Here is a 20814-nt window from a genome sequence, read left to right on the forward strand (position 1 = left end):
CATCAAGAAAGAAGAAATGAATCCAGCCATATCTTGTAATTCACGGGTCAAAATTACCACTCCTCAAACTATCAAGATAGAAGGACATATCAAGAAGAAAAATGTTCAAGAAGTGAAAGATCACATCGAGCGTCAAGAAATGAATCTGACCATATCTTGTAAAGGATTGGAAGAAATTACCACTCCTCAAACTCTAAAGATAGAAGGACATATCAAGAAGAAAAAGGTTCAAGCAGTGAAAGATCACATCGAGCATCAACAACAAGTTCTCCAACTTTTAAAGGATAACGCCACTTCGATGCAAAATCAAATGAAACAACATGTATATCAACATCATAGTGAAAAATGTTTTGACGTAGGTGATTGGGTATTTTTACTGCTACATCTAAAGCAAGCTACTTATGAGAAGGAAATGTTGGCAATACTACATGCACTTAAAAAATGGCGACCTTACCGAAGGGGAAGACTCTTCAAGGATGAGGATGTGGAAGCATTGTTTTGTGCTATTTCTATTATCCAACCAGATTGGATAAACAAAGCAAGGGATGAATGGAAGAAGGACAAAGAAGTATGGCCACTTATTAAAAAGTTTCAAAAGATCCCAATTCAAACAATATTGCCAGATATTGAAAAGGAAGGAAAAATCATACTGGAACCTGGAGCAGTCACAGAAACAAGAACCTGACAACTATGAAATCGATCAATTTCAGAGTATCTCATCAAGTGGAAGAACTTACCCACTGAAGATTCCACATGGGAGGACAAGAATTTTATACAGAAGCATAAAGAACTACTCAAGCGTTGAGGACAACACTTTTTGAAGGAGAGGGGCATGTTAGGCCCCTATACTACTAATATAACCCCTTATTGTTATTAGTACAACCCAATTATTATATTGATGTACCCATGTAGTGCCCATATTGTTACTAATGTGCCCCATAGAAGCCCACTATTGTTATTATTGTGCCCTTACATTATTATTGTTATGTCGGCTTTGATTATGTTATGACCCCTTAGACTCCTATATATATAAAGGAGGTCTTTTCATTTGTATCATCCAAGAATTGTTCATTTATGTAATGTAAAGGAGGTTGCCCCCTCGAAGAGGCTGAATTCTAAGGCGTTGATCTATCGTTTCTATCTTTTCTTGAGCTGGTTTCATAACAATGTTGTTGTAGGAGCTTCTAATTTGTAGGGAGAAGTCATCTCATTCACCTCATCCAAGTCCTATCCACCCATGCTACCAAGGTCCACTAACCCTAAATTCGAATTCTGTATTTTTAAGAAAAGTTTTCATTTCCACTTAGCAAATCCAGGCATCTTGATGCATCTAAATAAGCCTTGGATAGTGTTCACCTCCTTGATGCCTTATTTCCCCATTAGACACATTCCCCACACTTCATTCTACCTTTCCTACCATATCTTAATATTTCATCCTATTTCCTGTAGTAAAACAGGGCATCCTGTAGTAGAACTAGGACATCCTGTAGTGGTACTACAGGAAATCCTGTAGCAGCCTTTTTAAAGCCCGAATTTAGCAAGAAATTTCATCTGAGCTTAGAGAAAGCCTACACTTGGCTTCGATACCCTTGAGACGGTCCATACCTTTCCCTCCATCTCTATCTCCCCTGCCAAAGAACAAGTGAAAATTAGCATTTTCATTCATAAAACTAAACATCAAAAAGGATTTTTCTAAAATTTCTAAATGAGCACATACATGCAACAGTCATAATACTTCTTAGATCAGATTCCATGCTCAGTTAGTCTAGATCATCACAGGCTATAAACAAGGTTAAACTAGGTTTATTTTTCAAGAAAAATGTGTAAATGTGTAGTTAGATGATTTCATGTCACTTTATAACATCTTCAAATTCAATCTTTCATTCCCTAGAGTAGGCAACATTCCTTTTCTTCCATTAAGCATAATTTTACCTTTTCTAATTTGTAGTCAGATTCCTTCTAGTCAATAGAAGATTGGTTTGAAAAACCCTAGTGGTTTGTTGCCCGAGTTGAAAAGTGGTAAGATTATACCATCACATCTGATATGTATACAACACTATCACCTCCAAGTTTGTGCAAACCCTAGGTTGATGAAGTAAAGTTGGTGGCCTTAGGAGTTGCAACATTCTTGCTACAATACTGGTGCTCATCAGTTTTTAGTGTCCTTTCTAGGGAGGTGTCTAAGTATATGTGATTTACGAATTCTTTATTTATTTATTTATTTCTAATTATGCAAGTAGTTCCATTCAGTAAATAGTCGCAATCTTTTGTTTTCTTTCCAATTCTGCAAGTAGTGTTGAAAAAAACCTAAAAAGGAAAAAACAAACTCCTTTCATGCCTCGTAGGAGTAGAGAAAACTTAGGGAAATTTTTTCCAAATACCCCCACTGCATCAAACAACTAGCCTTCCCTCTTCTTTGGTGGTTATGAGCTAGAGGACCCACTAGGCAAACAACCAGATATTTTTGAAGAGCCTATCGGGGAAGAAGAAGAGACCATTCCACCAACTTACACCATGGCTGAAAATAGAAATGGGATTGGAGACAAAGAAGGAGATGAGAATAGAGTTGGAGGTGCTTTTCCCATCAGAGAAACTAATGGGGGTGATAAGATGAAAAACATAAGCCCCTCTACCCTTCCTCACCATCATGGCCTAACCTCAGAGGACCCAGATACCTTCTTGTTTGAATTTGTTGTCATATGCAGAACTTATGATTACACCTATGATGACCAAAAGTTGAAATTATTCACATCCACTCTCAACGATGCAACCATGCGGTGGTTCATGGGTTTACCTGGGGACAACATCACCACCTGGGCTCAGATGCAAAAATCCTTCAACAGTAAGTATAAGGACTACTGTAGGTCCAAAGATACCAAGGAGGAGATTTTTAGAATGACCTCGGGACATGATGAATCTTTAGAAGATTATGAGGAAATATTCCAACTCAGCTACAAAAGGGTTAGGCGCACCATTGATCCTGAATTTCTTAAGCTAGTCTATCTTAGAGGGATCAGGGAAGATCTCCTAGAAACCCTAAACCTATTGTCAGGAGGGGACATCTATTAGTTACCCTATGATGATATCAAGATAGTTTTCAAAAATAATTCTAGGACAACTAGAAAGAAGGGTAGGGCTATTCAAGCTTTGGCCAGTTCATCCTCCTCCAACACATCCATAAAATGTGAAATTGGGAACATCTTGGAAGACTTTAAGAGTGAAATTTTGCATGCCCTTGCTCTACAAATGGACACCATGCAGATCAATAGGAAGCACGAGCAAGCAGAGAGAACCTTTGTTATCTTTCTTCCTAGATGCACCAGGAGGCACCCTAGGAACGAATGTCCATTAAATCTTATAGAAATCTGCTTAGGCTATGAGGAAAACCACTCCACAAACAAGTGCCCTTCACTGCCTAGATTAAAAGTTGTGTATCAAGGAACTTAAGGGGTGACTGAAAAACTATGCTATGTCAACCAAAGGAGGCCCCAAGGATCTAGACCATACCAACAAGGCATACAGGGGGAATCCTATTCATATTACAACCCTAACCAGAATACATCCATTCCTCCTTGGTGCCCTCCTTCTCATCCTTCATGGTCCACACCTTCTCCCTGGTCTTTTCCACATCAATACCATTCCCAGTCTGCAGACCAACCATTTCAGCCATATGCTCCTGCACAACCTCAGTGAAATGCACCATCCTAGGGGTGGAGGCCCCCATACAACCAAGCTCCAGCTTTACTACCTCCACCTACATCTCAGCCACAACTCCTACACCCTGCTCCACCTAAGAAACCTCAGATGTCTGCTTAACTAAATTTGAACCTGAACAATAAACCAACACAACAGGTCTACAGTGGAGAAGCATCTTACCCTGCCTATGCGGTGGAAGTTCAGCACATTAACCTGAGGTCTTGGAGAGTGCTTCCAGATAATCAACCTCCATCTCCACCTGAGGAGCTTGAAGAGAAAAAATATGAGAGTGTCCCTCAAGAAAATCCACCTCCTTTTCCTGAGAGATTAATCCATCTTGTGCAACACACCCCAGAAGAGACTGAACTTCTGGGTGAATTGAAAAACTTGTGTAAATCCTACTTCTCCATGCTATCAAGGATGTCCCCATCTACAACAAGTTAATCAAGGAGAAATTTTTCAAACATCCTAGGAGACAAAAGAAAGATACCCCTACCATTAATGTCATTGGACAAATATCCAACTTAATGTTGGGGCGACTGATTTTCCCAAGGTATCTAGATCCTAGAAGTCCTGTGGTAGATGTACACATTGATGGAATCATTTTCCCCCATATTTTGATCAATATTGGGGTTGCCATCAATGTGATGACTAAGGATACCATGCTTAAATTGAATCTCCAGGGATCATTAAGAAAGACCACAATAGTCTTGTAGCTCGCGGACAGGTCCAAAGTAGCTCCTGAGGGAGTTGTTGAGGATGTGATGGTCTCCATTGATTCATGGGAATACCCTACTAACTTCTTATTTCTCCAACCTAAGCCCAAGTTCAATGATTATCCTCTCATCCTTGGGAGGCCATGGTTGGCCACTGTTGATGCTTACATAAGTTGCAGGGCCAGGAATATGACCATTAAAAATGGGCATTTTTCCAAATGATTGGTCTTGTACCCTCCTACTCAACCATCTCTAGAGCATGAATTACCTTTATGGTTAGAATAAGAAGAATAAGATGAAGTCTACTCTTCCCCAATCTGTACCCTAGATGCTACTATAGGAGGGGGGCAACCTGATGAAGATGACATGATTGAGAAAATCCTCCAGAATCAACCCCCCAACACCATGTCTCTTGAGGAGTTAGTGAAGAAAGATGAAGATAACCCTTGGATTGATATGTGCCTAATTGACTCAAGCCCTACTCATGTCAAGATGATAGAATTTGGCCCAGAAAGAACATTGAAAATCAACCCCTCTCTCTATACATCAGGAAGAGGAGTTATGTGACATGCTAAGAAAGCATATGGATGCCTTTGCCTGGAGTTACAAGGAAATGAAGGGAGTGCACCCTTCGGTGTGTACTCACCACATTTACATCAAGGAAGGCTACAATCCATTACACCAACCTCAGAGGAGAATGAACTGAACCCTCAAGGATATAGTCAAATAAGAACTACATAAGTTGTTGGATGCAGGGTTCATTTACCCCATCTCAAATTGTGAGTGGGCGTCTCCTTTGGTTCTGGTTCCAAATACAAATGGGTAGTGGAGGATTTGTGTGGATTAAAACAATATAAACAAAGCCACAAGAAAAGACTATTTCCCTCTACCTTTCATTGAGCAAGTATGAGATGGACTGGCAGGAATGAAGTTATTCTCTTTCCTGGGTGGATTCAGTGGTTACAATCAGATCTAGATCAGCCTAGAGGACTAGGATAAAACCACTGTCACCTATCCCTGGGGTACCTTTACTTATAGGGTCCTTCCTTTTGGGTTATGTAATGCCCCTGCCACTTTTCAAAGGGCAGTCCCATGCATCTTTGCAAAGCTAGTCCATGACTCTATGGAAATTTATATGGATGATTTCACCCCTTATGGGTGTGATTTCCTGGAGGCTCTCTCTAACTTGGGAAAGGTATTAAAATAATGCATTAACATGAATTTACCCCTTTGTCCTAAGAAGTGTGAGTCCTTGACGACTGCAGGGACTATTATAGGTCACTCAATATCCTAGGAAGGATTGCAAGTAGACCCAAATAAGATAGCTATCATAAAGAGGGTCCCTAGTCCTCAAAAGCAGAGGGATGTCATAATTTTCTTAGGCTTAGTTGGATACTACAGGAGATTCATAAAAGACTTCAACAAGGTAGCCTCATCTTTCTTTGGACTATTGGCCAAGGACTCCAAATTTTTATGGTCTGAAAGCTACCAAGAGGCCCTAGAAACCCTAAAGGACAAGTTGACTACTGCACCTATACTCCGAGGACCAAATTGGGATCTTCCTTTCCACATCCTTGTTGATTCCTATGACAAAGCTATAGGAGAATATTTGGGCTAGATAGATGACAACCTACCTTATATCATTTACTTCATCAACAAAAATCTGTCCAAAGCCGAGTTTAACTACACTGTGACTAAAAAGGAGCTCCTAGTTGTTGTCCATCCCTTGAATAAATTTAGACATTATATTATTGGTTACCAGACCTTTGTACATACTAACCATGCTACTATTAAATATTCAATGAACAAACCTAATGTGAATGCCCAAATTATTAGATGGTTTATTTTGTTACAACAGTTTGATCTAACTATCATGGATAAGCTTGGCAGAGAAAATGTAGTTGCATATCTTTTGTCCAGATTGGCTTTACTAGTAGGTGAGGAAGGAATGGTTGATGATCAGCTACCAGATGAGCATTTATTCATAATTTCAGTTCTCTCTATGTGGTTTGCTAACATATCCAACTACTTAGTAGCTGCATAGTTCCCTCCAAATCTGTCCTCCAAGGAAAAGAGAATAATTATAAGGAAAAGTGCCCCATTCACTTGGATTGGGGGCGATCTCCTCAAGTTGGGCCCAGATCAAATTCTGATAATATGTGTCAGGAAGGAGGAAGTTTTTGACATCCTTCTAGCTTGTCATGATGGGCCTTATGGATGTGACTTTGTAGTGAAAAGGACAACCTTCAAGGTACTACAAGCTGGATACTATTGGCCCACTCTCCACCAAGATGTAAGAATATATACCATCCAAGGTGACTGGTGCCAAAGAATTGGGAAATCTACTCCCAGGGATGAAATGCCTTTGCAATCTCAAGTGACTTTTGAGCCATTTGACAAGTGGGGCATGGATTTCATTGGGCCCATTGATCCTCCATCAGGACAAAAAAAGTACATGATTGTGTGCACTAACTACTTAACAAAGTGGGCTGAAACCAAAGCTTTCAAGGTAGCCAAAGAGGAGAAAATGGTTTAATTCTTGAGGGAAAATGAGTTTTAAAAGTTTGGATACCCTAGAGAGCTAGTGATTAATCAGGGCACTCAATTCACCTCACACAAGATTCAGAATCTATTAAGCCAGCATAAGATCAAGCATGGGAAGTCCACTCCTTACAAACCTTAGGCCAATGGACAAGTAGAAGTTACCAACAGAGCATTAGAAAGCATTCTAACCAAGGTGGTGAGGAGCAGTGGGAAGGATTGGACTGACAGACTAGTGGAGGCCACTTGGACCTATAATGCAACTTGGAATACAACCACTGGCTTCACCCCTTATGATTTGGTCTATGGGAAGAAGGATCTACTCTCCATTGAGTTTGAGCATAACACTTTAAGGATGGCAACACATTTGGACCTAGATGTCAATGGGTTAGATGAATTCAAGATGTAGGCCCTCTTGCACAAAGAGGTGACTCAAGTACCATGAAAGGTCTGGCATGACAAAAATGTCAAAGAAAAATTGTTTCAAGAAGGCTATTTGGCTTTGTTGTATGACTCCAGGTTCAAGGATTTCAGAGGCAAGTTTATGACCAAATGACTAGGCCCATATGTGACAGAAACGTTCCATGACAACGATGTTGTTCAGATAAGAACCATTGATGAAGAAGGTGTCCCCTTGATTTTCAATGGGTATAGATTGAAAGCCTACAAAAATCCTTTGTCAAAGTAGGAGTTCATCGGTAGTATCAATAAGGAAGTAATGGTGATTAAAGGAGTCTCGGCTACCACCTCACCAAATTCTTTAAGACTGTTGAATTTTTGGAAAAAAAGAAAAAAGAAAAAACAATAAGAAACCTAGGTGAAAACCTCCATGAGGCACCTGAGGCCCACTGTTGGGTTGAAAACCAAGAGTGAAGAAAAGGAAAAGAGAAAAATAAAAGACCCCTCGGTGAAAATCTCCTTTGAGGAGCCTAGTGTAGGCAACTAGGATGAAAACCTCCTTTGAGGAAACCTGGTTGTCTTAAAAAAAAATAAAAAAATAATAGCACAAAAATAATGGGAAGAACCTCAAACCTGACCACTCATAACAGTTCTAGTTTTTGCAGGTTTTCAAGAAGATAAGGGACACCAAGTTCAACGGGCAGAAATCCATGCAAAACCCATTTTTCCTTCATTCATTTCATGTCCTCCATGACCCCCATGTTTCATCCATCCATACTCATTTCCAACCATCAAAAATCCAATTTTCAGGCAATTCTCTGACTTCTATGAGATTTCTTGTAGCTACTACATGAGTTTCCTGTAGTACCATAGGAAGTCTTGAAAATCTACATGAAAGAAATTTCGATTGAAAAATCATGATGCAGAACTGTTTTGGGTTGAAAATGAAGGCCATTGACTTCACCACATCTTAACCAACACCATTTCATGACCATGTCACTCTCCATGTCCATCAAGAAATCCACTTAGAAGAAGGAAAAAATAGAAAAAAAAAACAAAAACAAAAACAAAAAGAGAGGAAACAATGAAAAATCAAAGGGCCACAACACTATCATCCTTCCTCACCTACCACGACATGGACACACCTTCCATTCCTTCTTCAATATCTATTCACCCTCCAAGCAAAAGAAAGACCAATGAAATTAAAAAAAAAGGCAGCTATAGGATTTCATGTAGTACTACAGGAAACTCTATAACAACCTATTTTGAAACAACAATAGTCTCTAGGCTCATCCTTCAACACCCATGCATTGGAAGAGTAGCAGCACACCTGTAGGCACTAGGGAACCTATCCAAAGCTTAGCAACAATAGAAGAGGCCAACACTTGCACATCACAACAAGAAGATAAGCTATCAGCAGAATAAAATCAACAAAACAAGAGTAGAATTGAAGATGTACCTGAACCACAAGAAGCATAGCAGAGCCACCCTCCAGCATGCGTCAACAAATCAAAGGAAGCCACATGTATGTCACCTCATCCAAACTCTCTCCTAAGTACGAATATGATTAAAATTGTAGGAATCAAGTATTCTGGCGAGGTTAAGCCCAAGAGGAAGAGCGAGCAGCGAAAGAATAGAAGAACAAGACTTTTAGAAAACCTGAACCACAGAGAAAACTTGAAGAAATGTGAACCCGAAGGACTTCCTCTTCCTTACCATCTTTCAGTAGATGTTCTTCTTCTTCACTGACTGTCTTGACAACTTTCATGGCTATTTCCACTATGCCTATCATCATGGTGAATTAATGATCTTTTACGATGTTTTTTGCTAACATAGTTTCTTCTTCAAGCTTGCCTTTAGTCTCTTGTTGTTTATCTTCTCCAAGAGCTATCCTTGTCTTACCATTTGTATTATCATTCTCCTGCATTTGGTTTTCATCAATAACATTAAGTATATTCTTCAAGTTTTCTTCAAGAACTCATCTGGTTCTTCTCTCACAACTTCTCTTGCTGTCACCTGTGCATTAGTATAAAACACACATTCTCAATTTAAAACAAAACATAACATATTACCTCTCCTTCAAGACCTCAACATGATCTTGTTTCACCCATTCTTCTGCACTTGAATGGATTTTCCTCTATTTTGTCTCCAAGTCCTCTTTCCTTTAGAACTTGCATTAAGCAATCTTGCTTTTTCTTTCCTTTAAGGAATTCTCTGTTCCTGCCTATTCCAAGCCTCTGCTGGAACTGCTACACATCATCTCTGCGTGTCTTCTTCTATCAGATTAGAATCTGATCCTCCTCTTGCCTATGTAAACATCTTTACACATAACTCTGCTTTTAATTCTTTCACATAGAATTTTTTTGTTCTGTCTAACCCCAACTGTTTCACTTACAATTCTACTCTAACCTCAGTTCTGTTCTGATACAAATCTGCTGTGATTACAGATCTTCTCTGATACCACTAATGGTGTAGGGTAAAAACCCACACATACCCACAGTATGCAAGAATATGCATAGAAGACGGCAACAGCAACCTGAAACAAAAAGAAGGAGGCAGAAATACGAAGCAGAACATGAACCAGTTCAAAGATGTACTGGAGACAGAGATTGAAGAAATGTGGGAGCTAATGATGAAGCAGTTCAAATGGGAGAAAATGGTAGCAGAAGGAAACAAGATCAATTAGAGTTGAACCTGATTGATAAGAAGAAGAAAATTGAGCAAAAGACAACAAAAGTGCAGCAACAACAAGGGAACAAAGCATGTGGATAGTTACAGAAAAGAGTGTGGGATCTAGGAAGACAAAGATTAGAAGACACATGATCAGGAGATCATTAATATTTTCTACTTTGGGAGTCTAATGCAAGAGCATTCAGCCCAAGGAAAATAATTGTAATTAAGTAGACATAGAGGGGTTATGTATTTTTAGGAAATAGTTTTCCTAAGTCTCAAATTAATGTAATATCTAGGCCTTTAAGTGATTTAATTAGATATGTGAGAGGAAATTGTAAGTAACCTCGAATAAATGAGGACATGAGTGGCAATAATAACAAAAGAGCCTAAAGTCAATTAGGACTCTTAGAACAGTTCATGATTCTAGGAGCGAGAGAGAGTTTTTAGGCATTAAATGGAGAAAAAGATGGAATGGATAAAAGTCTCAAGGATATTTATACTACCACATATGTATTCTGTAGCGAGCTTTAGGACTTTAGTTGAGTGATTCAAGGAAACGATGTGATTGGATCCTTCATAGTGATTCGATCCAATGTTTCCATATAAATATATGTGTGATGGACCTACGCGTTAAGGAGGGAGAGAGGCCATTGATAGCAGAAGATTAGGCCTGTGCGAGACCAAGGAGTCTCGAATGTAATCTTGTGTTTTTACATATATATGTATATAGAGTTTTATCCTGATTGTGTCAGTATGTGTTGAAGAGTATTTCATAAATGAATTACTTGTGAATTCGTAGGCTCTGTACAGGTACAGGCAGAATTCTGAAGGACGCAGAGGGAGAGAATGATTCAAGGGAATCATAAAGGGATCATTGAATCCAAGTGAAGAGTCAGAGTGTAGCTTTGGAGAGAAGTTGTGAAGCAAGAGTTTGCTGAGGAGTTCAGCTCAGAAGAAGCTGAGCAGTGGAAGCAGAAGGCAGAGTTTGAAGAACTGCAGAGGAGAAGAACGATTCGAAGGAATCGTAATGGATGGTTGAATCCACTTGAAGGATCAAGAATTGCTTTGAAGTAATAGCAATCAAGGGAGCAGGCGAAGTTAAGCCCAGGAGGAAGAGCGAGCAGTGAAAGAATAGAAGAATAGGACCTTTAGAAAACCCGAACCACAGAGAAAACTTGAAGAAATGTGAAAAAACCAAGTAAAAGGGTCGCACGGAGAAGTGAAGTGTTAGATGCTCAGCAGCCGTTAGATCTCATAGATCAACGGCTGAGATTTAATCGCATATCGGAGTAATCGCAGAAGCCAAGCACAGAGGAGTGGAACACCGACAGGCCGATCAGCGATGCGCCGATAGTCGTTGGATCAACGATTGAAATGGACAACAGAGATTAAATATCGGTACATCGCATATCAAAGGGTTGGCGATGATGTATAGCGAAGGGCCAATAGCGATATTTCGATATTGCCAAACCCGATATAGCGATAGCCGATCAGAGTTCGGAGGTGTCGGCTTATCGGAGATCGAAAGAGTTGCGCTGTTAGTGAGTATAGCGAAGACCCGGACCCGATGACATTTATAAGTGCCGGTGCATAAGATTTGAGATCCGCCTTATATGTGTTCGAGCGGGTTTTCCCATGTATGCGATGTATTTCATGTTAAAGTGTTGCGAGTCTTTTTAGGCTAAAAGGGGATGATTAATGATTCTGATAGTCAGATATCGGAAGTTGGAGGGGTGATGAACCACATATGTGGTAAGGCCATGAAGAACCTGATTGTGATTGCGATGAGGTTAGCCTCGAAAAATGTGCGAAGGCTTTATAAAAGCGGAGAAAGGTAAGTTTATGCATATTTTTCCTTGGTAAATGGTTTAAAAGGGAATTAAAGCGCCGATGAGAAGGTTATACGCTAAATACGTATTAACCAAAGGTTAAGAGGGAAAGTTATATATATGCGGCCGATGAGTTGACTAAAGACATAAACTATGGTTCATGGGTTAATAAGTCCTGATAGGAAGGTTCAGGCAGGGTGATTGGTTATGATACAAAGGAGCTATGTATAAGAGGGCCTAGACCATTTTATGTATGAAGATTTGACTTCTTTGCAAAGTCAAATACCTAGGATAGTGGTTTTATGCAGATTCTTGTGTACTGTGGGTAAGTGCAGGCCTTACCACATATGTGGTTCATCATCCCTCTGACTTCCGATATCTGACTATCAGAATCATTAATCATCCCCTTTTAGCCTAAAAGGACTCGCAACACTTTAACATGAAATATATTGCATACACAGGAAAACCTGCTCGAACACATATAAGGTGGATCTCAAATCTTATGCGTCGCCGCCACTTATAAATGTCGTTGGATCTGGGTCTTTGCTATACTCACTAACAGCGCAACTCTTCCGACCTCTGATAAGCTGACACCTTCGAACTCCAATCGGCGATCGCTATATCGGGTTCGGCAATATTGAAATATCGCTATCGTCCCTTCACTATACACCGTCGCCAACCCTTTGGCCTCTCTGATATGTGATATGCCGATATTTAATCTATGCCGTCCATTTCAATTGTTGATCCAACGGCTATTGGTGCATTTCTGATCGGCCTATCGGTGTTCCACTCCTCTACGATTGGCTTCTGATATTACTCTGATATGTGATTAAGTCTCAGCCGTTGATCTATGAGATCTAATGGTTGTTGAGAATCTAGCACTTCACTTCTCTGCATGACCCTTTTACTTGGTTTCTTTCACATTTTTTCAAGTTTTCTCTGTGGTTCAGGTTTTCTAAAGGTCTTGTTCTTCTATTGTTTTGCTGCTCACTCTTCCTCTTGGGCTTAGCTTTGCATGCTCCCTTGATTTCTATTGCTTCAAAACAATTCTTGATCCTTCAAGTGGATTCAACCATCCATTACGATTCCTCAAATCGTTCTTCTCCTCTGCAGTTCTTCAAACTCTGCCTTTTGCTTCCACTGTCTAGATTCTTCTAAGCTGAACTCCTCAACGAACTCTTGCTTCGTAACTTCTCTCCAAAGCTACACTCTGAATCTTCACTTGGATTCAATGATCCCTTTATGATTCCCATAAATGATTCTCTCCCTTTGTGTCCTTCATAATTCTTCTTGTACTTGTACAGAGCCTACAAATTCACAAGTAATTCATTTATGAAATAATCTTCAACACATACTAACACAGTTAGGATAAAACTCTGTATATATATGTAAAAACACAAGATTACATTCGAGACTCCTTAGTCTCACATAGGCCTTATCTTTTGCTATCAGTGGCCTCTCTCCCTGTCGACTCTACCTGTAGGCTTACATATATGCCATGATTGGTTCTGTTGAACTATCTTGAACCAACTCCTAAATCTATTGAACCGACTCCTAGATCTTTTGCCCACTTCTACTTCCATTAATTCCTAAAGTCCCTCTCTTGTCCCTCGAATCATGGACTGTTTTAAGAGTTATGATTGACTTTGGACTTTTGTCATTTATTCCCACTCATGTTCTCATTTATTTGAGAGCTTTTATAGATTTCTCTATTATCTAATTAAATCACACTTAAAGGCATAAATATTGCATTAACTTGAGACTTAGGAAAACTATTTCCTAAAATACATGACCCCCTATGTCTAATATTTACAACGATTTTCCCTTGGGTGAATGCTTCTACATCAAACACCCAAAGTAGAAAGTATTCATGATCTCCTGATCATGTGTCTTATGGTCTTTGTCTTCTTGGATCCCACACTTTGTTTTGTAACTTTCAACATGCTTTGTTTCCTTGTTGTTGTTGTAATTCTGTTATCTTTTGCTCCATCTTCTTCTTCTTGTCAATCAAATTCAAGTTCTGATTGATCTTGCTTCCTGTTGCTACCATTTTCCTCCATTTCGACTTCTTCATCATCAGCTCCCACATTTCTTCAATCTCTGTCTCCAGTACATCTTTGAACTGGTTCATGTTCTGCTTTGTATTTCTGCCTCCTTCATTTTGTTTTAGGTTGTTGTTGTTTTCTTCTATGTTGACTCTTGCTTTGCTTGCTTTGTTGATTTCTACTTTTCTTTCTCCAACTTTTACTTTGCTTGCTCCAACCTTTGTCTTGGTTGCTTTGCTGACTTCTATGTTGACTCTTATGCTGACTTTTGCTTTGGTTGTTATGTCAACTGCCTCCCTATCATCCTTACCCTCTTTCATGATTAAATCATGACTATTCAGCACTTTCTCCAGCAAATTAATTTCTCTATTCCATGGATTGATTTCTTCCATAGAATTCTCTTCTTTCACCATCGTTTGATTGTTCAGCTGTGCCAAATCTCCTTCAGCATTTGCAACAAAACCTGCATTCATAAAACACTTGCTAAAATTAAAGACACAAGGCTACTATGCCTTATCTTCCTCTGGCAACAATTCAGTTTGCTGCAATATTTCTTTCTCCTCTGTCAGCACATCAGTATGCTAATTTGAATTCTCAAAAGAATTCATGAGATTGTTCATTAGTCTCTCTTCCACATCATTTTCTTCAATGATATCTTCCTGCTCTTGTCCACTGTAGTGAACTCCTTTTTCTGCAATCATACTGTCATACTCTGAATTCTCCAGCAAATATTCCAGCAATGCAATTTCTCTATGACATTTTGCTAGTATTTCATCATCACTTATGTTTCCTGCATTTACACACAAATTATTAGTTTGGGAATCATAAGGTTCAACAGTCTCTACTGTTTCTTCACATATCAGCTCTTCATACTAAACTTCATCTCGTTCTTCCACAAGAACTTGTTCCTTTGTTGTCACATCTTCACACATCCATACATTGTTAAGTTCCTTCTACTGCAATAAATCATTGTTTCTCTCATTTAAGAGACTTTCTTCATCCTCCTTTACTTCAGAGTTTTTATCTTCTAAAAGATACTTCTCCATACTTCTGACAGCTTCCACAAATTGTTTATCCACTGCAAAACACTCTTTTATTAGTGTTCTTTCTCCCTTTGCTAAATCCTTTGCATAGGTTTCCTCTTCCTTAACATCCCTCAATAGATGTCCTTCTTCCTCAACAACATTCATGGCTATTTCCACTTTGCCTATCATCATGCTGAATTGATGATCTTTTACTATGCTTTCAACTAACATAGTTTCTTCTTCAAGATTTCCTTCAGTCTCTTTCTGTTTATCTTCTCCAAGAGCTATCCTTGGCCTAGCTATTCAAGAATTATCCTCAACCAAGGCATTGCAAAGAAAGGTAGGTTCCATATCCTAAATGCTTTCATTTGTAAAGAGAAAAAGAAAAGAAATTGTCATTTCTTTTAGTAATTACAATGTGCACAGAGGTAGAAATAATTGTGTCGAGGATTGTGTAGAGTAAAGGGAGAATTGTAGTCATCACCCTCCTAAACTCTAAACCCTCAGTCACCTGGGAAAGCTCTTAAGATATACCCACCAAACTTCATACAATCATATTGACATAGAGAGAAGATGACAGGGGGTTTCAATAGAAGGGAACCCACCAGAACAACTAGAATACATCAACATCCTCCTATGGTAGAGATCTTTAAAAGGCATCAATGGTTGGGATTCTTCGAGCTACTTAGAGGATTTGATGATGATATAGCTAGGGAATTTGAAATGTCACTCATTCCTCAAGCTAGAGTCAGTGCCACTGCTGTAGTGAGGGGATTGTTAATAACAATTACCCCTAGAAGCATTAGCAGGATCACTACACTTCCTCTAGGTTTACAATGGAGAAAAGAGGATAAAGATAGTAGCACTCTTTCCAAGAAGAAATTTTTTCTGGAAGGTGAGGAACCAATTATGGACAAAAATGGGATTAGAAGAGAGAGAATTCCATATCCTTGGGATGAAGTAAGCTATCACATTTTAAAGTATATTTCTTGTGAGGGAAGGCTGAGTGCAGTCTATGGTTACGAATTTAGACTCCTCCATGAGTTGAGATTTGGAGAAGAGTTACCTCCTCATAGAAGAATTAGAGTGCCATAATTTTTGTTGCAATAAATGATAGACATGAGCATCAAGGTACAAGAAGGGAAGCATCAGTAGTTGGCACATTATGGACTGATCAAGGTCATACTAGAAGATGCCCTAAGCCAATTAAGAATTCCTATTATGTGGTCAACATTTGCAGACATGAACAGAGGAGATGGAATTCATGCTATTGAATATGAAAGAGACCCAAATTCTAGTGGTCAGGAATAGGAAGAAGAACCAAAAGAAGAAGAGCAAGAAGATTCTGAAGAAGAGGAAGATGAACTTGAAGAAGAGGAGGAAGAGCCTAAATAAGAGGAGCATGGAGAAGAAGAAGAAAAACCATAGGAAGAAGAGGAGCAAGAGATAAATGAGACAAAGGAAAAAAAGGACAGTAGGAAAGAAACACAAAAGGAAGAATCAAGTCCTGAAATACATAGCAAGGAAGGAGAGGAATCCCCAAGAGTGTTTCATGAGCCCACAGAGAAGGAGGAAATTGCTTCCTTGACTGCTCTAAGTACACCCATAAAATCAACAGGAAAGAGGCAAAGGCGGACTCCCCTATACTTCAAAACGAGGAGGAGCACTAGGATAAAACAATGGAAACCTAAAACACCTACCGAGACTCCTATAATCATTGAAGACTCACCAAGAGAACAAGAAAAGCTAATCTCTCTAGGAATGAGAGGTGAAGAGGGCACACCAAAATAGGATTCCCCAAGGTCGCTAATCACCTATGTTAGGAGGTCTATCACCAGGTCAACCTCAACAAAACAAATTAAAGAACCTTTGCCCCCTTTTCAAAAAGGGAAAGGGCGCCTATAGGAACCACAGAAAATCCTACAAGAAACTCTATTAAAACAACAGGAAACACATAAACAGGAGCAGGAAGGATAGAAGGGATAAAGGGAATGAAAGGAAGAAACAACACAAGTACAAGGGAAGACATATACTCCAATGATAGTAAAGGGAGAGTCCTAAGAGTTGTGAGAACGTAGCCCATAGTCAAATCTCAGCTCCTATTATAGATTCATTGAGGGAGGTAGAGTGATAGCACAAAAATTTTCCATCCCTCTATTCATTGAACTTGAAAAGGGGAGAGCAAGGGCACATCGTTGGATGCAAATTGCTAAATCGAAAAGTGTATAGGATGTGGGTCATATGGAAGAGAAGTTGCTAGATATGGGAAGAGATTTGAGCGAGATAAGAGACAAGGAAAGAGTAATGAAATATCAACTAGAGGTTAAGAACGCATGGCTGAGGAGGCAAGTACATGGAAAAGAGAGGCAAATGGAAACCATGGAAAGTCTCTCCATGGAGGCACTCCAGTGCAGGATGCCAGCAAAATAATATGCCTTGTACCTCGAAGAACAATGGTTGTTGTTTCACATTAAAAACCCTAGGACAACAAGGGACTATTCCTTCCTAATGCTATATGAAATTCATTGAGATCCATGACCAACGCACCCTAGAGGACAGGGCCAATATATCTGAATTCTACTTACATAACTTGGCCTTAACAGACTTGAATGTGTGGGACCCCAATCCAAAGCTGGGGAACTTACAACTGATGGCCTTGGCATCATGGATGATTCATGTCGAGGCTAGGGATAAGGAAATAAAAAGAGTATGAGAAAGAGAAGAAACTAAGCCCCTTTACATCAGAGAAAAATAGATTAACTCCATGGTTGTCACTAGCACCCACAACCTCATTGCCAATGACCCCTAACTTGCAACAATATACCTAGCTACACAAGAGTAAGTAGTCACTCATTTTGAGGAAACTTTGAGATTGCTAGGGGATGAAAACTAGCAATCATTCCAAAGGAGATGGAGCACCTTACCCTATGGCATAAATATCAGGGAGTATCATTCCCCTAAATAATGAGGGATGCACTAGAGAGGACCCCACTGTATAAGAAGGCCCTGCAGAGGCTCAAAATCAACTAGATTGGCTTCAAACTTAGTCCACCATTTCTCTTGGGTATGTTAGAAGGAAGAAAGGAAGAAGAAGAAAGAAAGAAGTGGGAGGAAATAGAGAATCACGCAAGATTTTATCCACAAGAGGAGGATACAACAACAGAAGCCTAGAATGTTTGGGAGGCAACCAAAGCAATGAAAGACATGGACAAAGATTGTGTTTCTCAGAGGATAAGTAACAATTTCAGTAGGGTGTGATGATGAGGCTCATCAATAGGTAAATTATGGACCTTAATGCCACTCTCCAGCTTATTAAAATCAATTTTTCTCACATTTCTTTACATATTTTGTTATAATTGGCTTAGTGAGAAGGATAAAGATGAGATGTCACGTCTTGTGGTCTAATGTGCATTAATTGCATGTTTTGGAGCAAATTTTGGTTAATTAAAGTGCAGGAACTCAAAGTAGGCAAGCAAGATGGGTTTTAGGAGATTATATCTCCCTCCTTAACTCCTCACTCACACGAAGATTCCTCCACCAGATCTCATCAGCTCAAAGTTCAAGCAGTCGAACCATTAAGGTCATTGGAAGCCAAGCCAATGATAGTTCAAGACCAGTTGATCTCGAGTTGGGAGCCAAGCCTCCCTAAATTTAAAGAAGTTGTTGGTAGCTTCATTTGTATAAATGATAAGGCCTAGAGCCTCATTAGGGTTCGACTTTTTTTGTTGTATCCAAGAGGAACTTTCGAGCTAAGACATTGTGATTGATGACTCTCATGTATTTTTGAGATTTTAATGAAAATGAGAAGCATTTCCTTGATCTAGCACTGAGTTGACTCAGAGGGCTGAAGCTCTTGGGTTAGGGCCCAACCCTAGTAATAGAGGTTCCTTTTTTTGTACATGTATGCTTAGGTTACATTCCTAGTTAGCTGCTAAAGTGATTTTGGTTTTGTTAATTTGTAAGTATTTGGGTGATTAATTAGTTTTCTTCCATTTGTGGATAGTTATATCAGTGGTATCATAGTGACAATAAACACTTCAGAAAATCTTGTGATAATGGATTTCACCTCATCTTCCTTATAGGATCATGATGACTTAAGGGTTCCGTTCACACAACCTAAAAACATATTTCTTGATTGATTACTACATAATATAGGGTTTCTTGTTGAATAGATCACTATCTATGAGTTTCTTAGAATTATTCTCAATTTTCATTTTAATCTCTTGAACTTAGCCATTAGCTAATAATAACTCTGTTTTCCTCCATTCGAAAAATATTTTCCATGTATAGATGAGTTTGTGCATAAATGAAGACAGGAGTGTATTTTTTTGCAAAAGCTTCTAATTTGCAGGGAGACCTCATCTCATTCGCCTCATCCAAGTCCTATCCACCCATGCTGCCAAGGTCCACTAAACCCAAAATCTAAATTCTTGTTTTGTAATAAAAGTTGTCATTTCCATTAAGAAAATCCAACCATCTTGAAGCATCTGAGTGAGCGTTGGATAGTATTCACCTCCTCCATGCCTTATTTCACCATCAAACACCTTTCCTACAATTCATTCTACCATCTCCTAAGCTTTTGGCCTATTTCCTGTAGTAAAACAGTGTATCCTGTAGTAGAACTAGGACATCCTGTAATAGTACTACAAGAAATCCTGTAACGGCCTTTTTTAAGCCCAAATTCAACAAAAAATGTCATCTAAGCTTAGATCAGGCCTCCACACCATACCCTTGAGACTAGTCCATACATTTCCCTCCATAGCTATCTCCCTTGCCAAAGAACAAGTGAAAACTAGCATTCACATTCATAAAACTAAACATCAAAAAGGCTTTTTCTGAAATTTCTAAATTAGCACATGCATTCAATAGTCATAATACTTCTTAGATCAAATTCCATGATCAGTTAGTCTAGATCATCACATTCTATAAACAAGGTTAATCTAGGTTTCTTTTGCAAGAAAAATGTGTAAATGTGTAGCTAGATGATTTAATGTCACTTTATAGCACCTTCTAATCCAGTCTTCCATTCCCTAGAGTAGGCAACATTCCTTTTCTTTCATTAAGGATAATTTTCCCTTTTCCATTCGGTAGTCAGAATCCTTCTAGTTAATAGAAGACTGGTTTGAAAAACCCTAGTGGTCTATCACCCCAGTTGAAAAGTGACAAGAGTAGACCATTCATCTACTGTGTATACAACATTGTCATCTCCAAGTTTGTATGAACCCCAGGTTGATGAAGTAAAGTTGGTAGCCCCAGGTTGTATCATTCATGTTGCAATAATAATGCTCATCATGTGTATCTTGTGAACACACAATTAGATATGTGCTATGCATTCAACCAACTGAGCCAGGCTATGGTTAGGCCAACCAAATTATTTTTGAAGGAAGCTAAGCATGTTTTACGATACCTTAGAGGCTCTACCCCGTTTGGTCTATGGTACATATGGACATAAGGAGTGAAGATGTGTGGCTTCACAAATGTAAATTAGGTGCGAATTCCATCAGACCAAAAGAGTACATCAGGTGGATTTTTAGTGTTGGGTCTACAATGATTTTCTAGTACAATAGGAAGCGTGGCGCTCAGATCAGTAGAAGAAGAATACATGGATGTAAGTCAAGCAACATGTGAGGTGATCTGGATGAGAAAGATACTTATTGGATTATTTGGTTAGATGATGGATCCAACTATTATAATCAGAGTTGCATCAAGCTCTCTAAGAATCCTATTTTTCACGATCGATCCAAGTATATATATATTTTGTATCACCATTTACGGGAATGTGTGCAGAGTTAGATAATGTTGTTGCAGTACATTTCGACAAAGGAACAAGATCCTAACATTTTGACAAAGGCCTTATCAAGAGGGAAGTTTGAGTTCCAAGGGTGCAGGA

Source organism: Pinus tabuliformis, chromosome 3_1 (assembly GCF_031772625.1).
Source record: "Pinus tabuliformis cultivar Carrire ecotype Pingquan chromosome 3_1, CPIR1, whole genome shotgun sequence".
NCBI classification, from domain to species: domain Eukaryota; kingdom Viridiplantae; phylum Streptophyta; class Pinopsida; order Pinales; family Pinaceae; genus Pinus; species Pinus tabuliformis.